Source organism: Urocitellus parryii, chromosome 7 (genome assembly GCF_045843805.1).
Source record: "Urocitellus parryii isolate mUroPar1 chromosome 7, mUroPar1.hap1, whole genome shotgun sequence".
NCBI lineage: Eukaryota > Metazoa > Chordata > Mammalia > Rodentia > Sciuridae > Urocitellus > Urocitellus parryii.
The window spans coordinates 148,661,841-148,670,964 of record NC_135537.1 but is presented as its reverse complement, the minus strand read 5'-3'; positions in this window follow the sequence as shown (position 1 = coordinate 148,670,964).

Here is a 9,124-nt window from a genome sequence, read left to right as displayed (position 1 = left end):
AAATAATTTTTTGAGAGAGAGAATTTTTAATATTTATTTTTCAGCTCTCAGCGGACACAACATCTTTGTTTGTATGTGGTGCTGAGGATCGAACCCGGGCCGCACGCATGCCAGGCAAGTGCGCTACCGCTTGAGCCACATCCCCAGCCCTGAAGGGGATTATTCTTTCACCATTGAATTGCCTTGATATATTTGTCAAAAATCAATCATATTAAATTTAAGTCTATTTCTAGATTCTCTATTCTGTTTTCATATATCTATTATTAATTAATTCCAAGTGTGACCACAAGAACTGGGAAACATCTCCAATAATATCAGCAAATGCAAATCCATCATGTCTAATATATCCTTTATTTTATTTTATTTTATTTTTTTTGAGTACTGGGGATTCAATCTAGGGGCACTCTTATGGCTAAACTACATCCTTGTTCCTTTTATTTTAAATTTTGTTTTGTGATAGAGGCTCACTAAATTGCTGATCCAAACTTGGAATCCCCCTGTCTCAGCCTCCTGAGACTGGGATTACAGGTGTGCATCACCTCACCCAGTTTGCTGACTTCATCCTCTGCTCAAACTTAAGTCACTGTAGTCACAGGGATCGTCTTGTTCTCTCAATGTGACAGGCACATTCTGGCCTTCTGGTCTTTCCTTGATACTCCCTCTACCCTAGATCTTCTTATGTCTTTCTCTTTCATTTCTTTCTTTCTTTCTTTTTTCTTTTTTTATACCCAGGAGTGTTTAACCACTGATCCACATCCTCAGCCCTTTTTATTTTTTATTTTGAGGCAGGTTCTCACTGAGTTGTTTAGGGCCTTGCTAAATTGCTGAGGCTGGCTTTGAACTTGGCAATCAACCCTCCTGCTTAAAGCTTCTGAGTCTCTGGGATTATAAGAGTGCACCACCATGCTGTTCACCATTGTGTTCTTGTAGCAGGCGATCTTGAAGTGCTTACCCATGCACTTCATGCATACCACCACCACGTTGGTCCAGGGGATCTGGTTGGTGAGGGTGAAGATGGACATGGTGGCTGCTCACAGACTTTGGTGGGAGAACGAGGGCTTCTTTGCCTTGGGGCCACTGGCTCCAGGCTCCACCAGCCCTGGGCATGCTCAACCATCTTGTTTTGATTTTTTTTGATGGGGGGAGGGACAGGGGTCTTATATGTTGCCCAAGCTGATCTTGAATTCCTAGTGATTCTCCCAAAGTAGCTGAGACTATAGGTGCATATCATTGTGCCAGGCTGTCTGTTGAGGTTATTGTCTTTCATTACAGGAGTTCATGAAAAAGTTAATGACCTTTGGCTATTTCTGTGCATGTTTAGGAGAAAGACATTAAAAGTCTACTCAGAAATTCCCACATAAGGGGCTGCGCCCCAAGGAAACAAGATCAGAAATTAGACTAGTAGGTCTTGGTGTCTGGGGCTACCCTCCTTCTTCAAGGGGCCTTTCTGCCTGTTCTGAGCTCACAAAAGGGGCAGAAGAAGAAATGGTATGTTAATTTTATGTCACTATAATAAATAATATAATCAACTTATAAGGAGAATTTTGGAGGTTTCAGCCCATGATTAATTGGCCTGTTTCCTGTGGGGAGGCAGTGCCTCATATTAGAGTATGTGGTAGAGCGAACCACTCACCTCACAGCAGGGAATTGAAAGAGAGAAGGAGGAAGAGACTGAGGTTCCATAATCTTGAGGGCATGGCTGTGGTGACATGAAGACCTCCCTCCAGGCCCAGCTCTCAAAGTTTCCACCACGTCCCAAGAGCACCATGCTGGGGATCAAGCCTTTAACACATCGGCCTGGGGGACATCCCAGATACAAACTGTAATAGATGAGGATCCCTGGACCCATACATGGAGATGCTATTTTCTCTACTGTCCAGTGTGATGTTCCCCAACGTAGCCCCAGGTTATCCTGATTATGAAATTCTTTTGGTGCACATGGACACCCAGTCATTGAATTTGTGAGGACCTTGCCACCCTGGGCTTCAGGAAAACCCTCTCTTGGTGGCTCCTGGTTTTCTCCCCTTCTTTCCAAATATGTCAAGCATGCTCTTTATCAGGCCTGCTTGACATATTTGGATTCACATTCTTCTCCAACAATAGCTTGTCCCAGCTGTGGATCAACAACTGCAATAAGAAGATGAAGCCACACTTTGTAGCTCACTGCCTGAGGACCCGGCAGGTGTGAGGGCAGCCACATCCTAATGTCTACATTTCTTCCAGGTCCCCTCTTCCCCAGAGTATTCCCAGCAGTCTCCTTTCCTCATCGAGTGCTTTTCACATCCTTGTCATGACTGACAAGCTAGCCAAAGGGTAACATGTCAGTTCTCAGTCCATACAATCTCCTTTTGATCCCCTATGGGATTCTGTTCTTAAGAGCTTGGAGTTTGTTAACTACCATGATGGCCAGAGAAGTTTGGATTCTCATTAATGTTGGATAAATTGGAGAACAGGGACAGGGAGAAGGGCATTGGAGTGAGATGAACATCAGAAGTTGATTATAGGGCTTTCTCTAGGACCTTGGTGAATATCCCATGTCCTTTCTGTCCCTTCTTGCCCCATCTGCCTAATTGGTTTGCTAATAACCACTTTGTCTACCTTAGAGAATCACTATGATGCTATTGTTTTCTGACTGTAATTTCAAATCCATTGTCACAGAGTTCATGGTGTGGGGCCCATGAGGAAGGCTAGGCCTCCCCCCCTGTGGTTGATTGTCCACTGTTGTCCCACAGAGGAGTATCCCCTGTTTGGGCCAAGCAGCACCACCTGCCTCAGACATTTATCCAGACTATACCAGCATACACTCTCGATAAAGATGGGGGCAGGCTTCAAGGGTCAAGCAACATGATTCAGCACAGTAAGGATCTTCATTCTGGGAAGGCTTCATCAATTCTTGGCCTACTACCTGCTCTTACCCCATTATGTAAACTGGGCCCAGCCATGGCACCATGGGACTCTGCACCCTAGGTCTAGCCAGAATGCTTTTTGCATTTTGATTTGCAGCTGCCTAGAGGTTGTAAGCACTGGACTGAGGTCCCTGAACACTTTTCTTCAGACCAGGACATGACATTTTTTTTGCATCTTCCAAATGAGTGCTGGCCACAGGCTCCCCTCCTCTGGATGTACTCTCAAAATCCTTTTGCCTATAATCAGGCTTTCTCCTGGCCTGCTCAGAGCCTTGGATGACCCTAAGGGTGAACCCGTGGTTGCCTGAGATGAGCCAGGGCATGACCCTGGGCACCAGCATGGTCATCTGACTTCCCCTTCTAGTGTCCTATGGGCCTCTTTTCCAATTTGCTGTATCCAGGAGCTGTATCTAGCATCTTTAATGCTCTCCAACATCTCTCCCATCACCATAATACTTACCACACTAGAAACTGTGTCATTTACTCTTTCTAGGGCAAGATTCCAGACCCAAAGTTGCAGCACCCTTCACTGGGGACATCTCATCTCTTTGCCTGCTTGGCTTTGGAGGAGAGGGAAGGGGTTTTAGTTATCTGTGGAAGGAAGCTGGTTGGGTACATCAAGAGAGGAGGGAGAGGCATCTTCACTGCTGCCATGTGTATGCGGGAATTCCAGGGAATGACTCTAGGCCCTGTCCACCCCACAGGTAGCAATGCTTGCCAGGTTTGGAGGCTGGAAGGAAGGCTTGAGTTCCTGGAAAGTACATGGACCTTCCTCTGGGCTTAGTCTCCCACAAAAGTCATAGGACAGGTCTAGAGCCGGCAGTGAGGTATCTATAGTGTGAAAACGCCTACAGGCTCCAGGATAGAGCACAGAAATGGAGTTCTGTTCTCTCTTCTAAAATCCTTGGCCTGGGGACAGGTCTTGGACTTCCCGGGCCCTTCTCCAGGGAAGCTTCCACCTCCCAGGCCATTTCTGTTTAAGCTTGCTGAGGCAATCGATAATCCTGTGTATTAGCAGCCTGTGTGGAGGCGACTTGGAGCCCTCCAGGTTGAGATTGCTGCCTCAGGCTGGGAAGTCAAACCAGCAGTGGGGGAGGGCGGCGGCTCTGTTCCCAAACCGATGGGCCCAGAATGCTTCAGCACTGCGGGCTGGACAGCGCCTTAGGGGCAGGCGCTCGGTGCCATCTTTGCACGATCGACTGTCTATACCTCAGCCAGAATTTCTTACTGAGAGGACGAGGCAGAGGTGGTAGGGCTGGCCCTGAGCCTGGGGGAGATGGCTGGTCGGGTACCTTGCCTGGGAGCTGGCGGGACCAAGAGGGGGAGACTTTGATGACAGCAGTGCCACTCAGGGAGGGCTAGCGCACGTGGCCCAGGAACGCTTAACAGGTTGGGGCTGCTTTCGGGATCGGGAAGGAGCCCAGGGCTCGGGCTAGAGGTCAGGTGCATCCTGCCTGCCCAGACTCATTCCGGGCGGGTCCACGCCCCAAGGCTCTCCTGGACTTGCTCTGCTTGACTGGGAGTTCCTCGATCTGCGCTACTGTCCTTTGGTGCAGAGGCCCTGCTCAGTGTTTCCACTCCCACTGCGCGGCCCCGGGGCCTGCTCAGGGCTGGGCACACAGTAAAAGGAGATCCATGGTTATCTGTCTGAGGACGAGTCTCAAATTTCTTTCCTCAATGATGACTTGAGTAGAAAGCAGGGCGGAAGGGCGGGTACTTGAGCAAAGCAAGGCCTGCTTCACAGCGAAGCCCAAATCCTTATCCGTGGTTTGTAAATGCAGCACGCGGGTAGTGCAGCTTGGTGTTAAGCAAATGACGTGGGCGGGGAGATCCCCACTCGGCCCAGAGGCCACACCCCGACTATAGACCCAGCCTTTCTTCCCTAGCAATACGGTAGAGGGGGCCGCAGACCCAGAGTGGCGCTGTGAGTTGCCCCACGCTGCCCAGCGAAATAGGGGAGGGTCCGCGCGAGATGGGGCCTGAAGCTTTGGGGAAAACCTCAAGGAAACATGGGCGAAACCGCACATCAGCTTCCCTGAGTGCATGGCCTCAGATTGTCCTCCCGCTACTGTCATATGGACCCTAAATCAGTGGTCTCTCTCCCCTTCCTGCCTTTGGTCACAAGAACCTCCAAACAAACAAACTCTCTCTCTCTCTCTCTCTCTCTCTCTCTCTCTCTCTCTCTCTCTCTCTCTCCCTCCCTCCCTCCCTCCCTCCCTCCCTCTCCCTCTCCCTCTCCCTCTCCCTCCCCCCCCTTCTCTCTATATTTTTTTGTTATTGGGGATTGAAGGCAGGGGCACTCCAGCCTTTTTGTTTATTTTATTGGTTGTTTATTTATTTATTTTATTTAGAGACAGGGTCTCCTTGAGTTGCTCAGGGCATCGCTAAATTGCTGAGGCTGGCTTTGAACTTGAGATCTTCTTGCCTCAGCCTCCAGAGCCACTGGGATTACAGGCTGTGCCACCTTGCCCACTCCAAACAAACTCTTAAGGTTGTAAAACAAAAACAAACCCAAATCACCACAAACTTAGAGATCTAATTGACTTTTATTAGCGATTCATAAAGTGGGTAGAACCTCATCTAAAGATTTAGAGAAGATGTTCAGATTAGTTGAACAGAGGAGATTGGCTTTATAGATAGGAAAGGGCAGAAGCAGAAATAAGGAACAAAAGGCAGATTTTCAAAGTTACTTGCCTTAAAGGATTATAACAGGATTTCCTTATCATGCCAAACTGAGTGGTTACTATGAATCTCTTTTTTTCCCCCCTGGGGGTTCAGGGAGGATGTCGAGGACAGGGTAGGAACTAGTCCTTTTCAAAGTTCATTTTGAATATATGGCAGTTAGCAAGAGTTTGGTCTCATTTCCTCTGGAATGATGAAACCTACTTCAGGGGCTCAGACCAAAACAGTGGCTTCCCAAAATTTGCTTTTTCTTTTTTTCTGAGGGGAGAGGGGTACCAGGGATTGAACTCAGTCAGCACTCAGCCACTGAGCCACATCCCCACGCCTATTTTGTATTTTATTTAGAGACAGGGTATCATGAGTTGTTTAGTGCCTCACTTTTTGCTGAGTTTGGCTTTGAACTTGGGATCCTTCTGTCTCAGCCTCCCGAGCTGCTGGGATTACAGGTGTCTGCCACTGTGGCCGGCTTCCCCAAATTTTCTATCTGTGGTTGTTTGGATCCATGGATGTAGAATCCATAGATATGTAGGAATAACTTTATTTCTCTAAGCTCTGAATTGTTGGAGGATTGTTCTTAAACATAATTTCTCTCTTTTATGCTGACTGTAGAATTTGTTTAACATTGAGAAAGCATAGACTATTTCAAGCCTTTTCAAGTTATTGATTCCTTTAGTAACACTTTTATTTTCCTCCTTTTTCTGTTTGAGACTGAAATGATTAGAACTAATTCCCAGTTAACTTGGAAACATACCTAGGGGTTTTCAGGAGACCACCACCTTGACAGAGGAGAGTATGGGACTGTTGGGCTAGAGGAGGCGGAGAGGGCAGCGAGAGACTGGTACCAGCAGACCTGGGTCAAAGTGCTAGCTCCACCACTGCTAGCTGGGTCACTTTAGGTAACTCATTCAACTTCTCTGAGTCAGACACTACCAATAGTGTAGTGTCTTCTTTTCAGTTCTCCTCTATTAGTTAACTTCAGGTCCTGAGGCTTCTAGGACTCGGACTTAGTGTGGTGTGTTAGCCATTAACATAGACCAAACACATTTGTGCCTTTCCACAATATCAGAATTTACTGAATAACAATCAATTCACAAGCTACACCACTGTCAGTAGGAGCTGTTCACTGAATACTTGTAGGTCACCTGATACTAATAAGCCGGGCAATCATTATTCCATTCCAATTTTAATTTCTAATGTCTGTGACATAGCATACATCCCACAATGATTGTGTGTGTGTGTGTGTGTGTGTGCGTGCGCGCATATATATAGTTCACAGAAAGATTAAAAAAGGGTTAAGGTGGCAGTAGTATTATAGGATGCTATGCCAAGAGCACAAGCAGAGAGAAATGAATGCAAAGAGTCAAGAGTCACTGTAGGTGGTCATATAAGGTCATATAGGGATTTTTTAATATATATTTTTTAATTTTTTAGTTGGACATAATACCTTTATTTTGTTTATTTATTTATTTATTTTTTAATATTTATTTTTTAGTTTTCGGTAGACACAACATCTTTGTATGTGGTGCTGAGGATCGAACCCAGGCCGCACACATGCCAGGTGAGCGCGCTACCGCTTGAGCCACATCCCCAGCCCTGTTTATTTATTTTTTATGTGGTGTTGCGGATTGAACCCAGGGCCTCACACGTGCTAGGCAAGCGCTCTACCACTGAGCCACAACCCAGCCCATATAGGGATTTTAATGAGCCAGCTTCATAAAGTTGTTAAGGCAGAGGGTCTGGACAGACTGCAGTTTCTGTTTTAGAGAAGTGTCAGCTTGGAATGGACTTTGTGTTCTCATTACAGGCTAGAGGAATTATGCTGTGCTGAATCCCCAAGGGATAGGAATGGAGTTTTGCCACTGTGGAGATTTTTCTGGGCAAGCCTCATGAGGAATGACCAGGTGATGGGGTCAGGGTGCTGCTGTGTCCAATCTTGGGGTGCTCTGCCGCAGTCTGGCTGGGCACAAAATCACAAGCCACCACAGCCTTGTAGATTCAAACAGCAATTCTTTATTCCCGAACTCACACCAGCACTCTACACGCACGTTCTGGGAGAATCCACACTTCCACTGGGCTCTGCATCCCAAAATACTCTCTGAATCCCGTGAGAACTCAACGGGAACTCAAGGAGCGGGTGCCTGGAGGCAGCAGGATATGCCCTATTCCCAGCAGGATACACCTTAAACCTGGAACGGCCCTAAACCCAAGGAGCGCCCTAAACCCAAGGAGCGCCCTAAACCCAAGGAGTGCCCTAAACCCTGATCCGCCCTGGTCCTTGAGCAAGGTCACCTTTCATGCAATGTCACTGCAAATGACCTGGGTCATGCCATGCGTCATTCTTACTTAGCTATGGCTCTCAGCAGTGCTCTTCCTTTTATGGGCCTCTGGTGAGCGGGTAGCTTCATTTGATGGTCTGGTGTGTTGGATAAGCTCATGGGCCTGGTTTTTCCAATATCAGTTTGATACGCCCAAGCATCCATGTGCTTCTGATTAATTTGTTAAGTTTACAGGTTGTCATTTTTACTAGCATAATTAATCTATTTATCAGTTTGTTCCTTATGGTTGGACTAGGCTGATGGTGGTTGTTTACTTGTACAAAGTTTAGAGTCACTCTGCCTCAGCACTTAGACTCAAAATGGAGTAACTCATGGCAAACTACTGCTTCGTAAAATGGAGTAACTCAGGGTTCGGACAACCTGAAAACTACTATTCTCTACCTCGTGGAGCAGGGCACAGTGTGCTTACCACACTTAGGCTGCATCCTTTTCTTCCTGGGCCTCTGTCTACAGAGCTCTGATTGAATCATCCCAAAATCTGAGGCCTAAAGTGTGAATAGACTTAATCCAGAGTAAGAAACACAGGCCCATTCAATGGCGATGGTGCTTCCTAGTCAAAGACTTTTTATGGGAACTTTTTCCTCCCCGGCAGTGATGGCAATCTAACATAGCCTTGTGAACTCTAGGCATGCCCTGCCACTGAGCTACACATGGGGACATTTTAAAGTTTCAGACAAATTGGAGGATAGTTAACATTTTATAGTATGCATGACTCTTGTTCCATAACTCTTTAAAGTTTTTCAATTATTATATAATTTCCTTGACAAAATTTTGGAATAGTATTTCTAGATTCCCCCTCAGGAGTACTTTGGAAGGGAAGTGTGTAGCCTCTTGGACAAAGCCAGAATGAATGGGAGAGGAAGTAGAGATTAGGCATATTGTTACCTTTTTTTTTAAAGAGGTACCAGGGATTGGACCCAGGACCTGGCTCATACTAGATAAATGTTCTACCACTGAGCCATATCCCCAGAGCTCCCCAACTTTGCTTTATAAAAAATTTTATTTTGAAGCCAGGTGCAGTGGTGCACACCTGTAATCCCAGTGGCTTGGGAAGCTGAGGCAGGAGGATCACGAGTTTAGTGACAGCAACACTGAGGCCCTAACAATGAGACCCTGTCTTTGAATAAAACACAAAATAGGGCTGGGATGTGGCTCAGTGTTTGAGTGCCCTGAGTCCAATCCCTGGTACCCCCCAAAAAA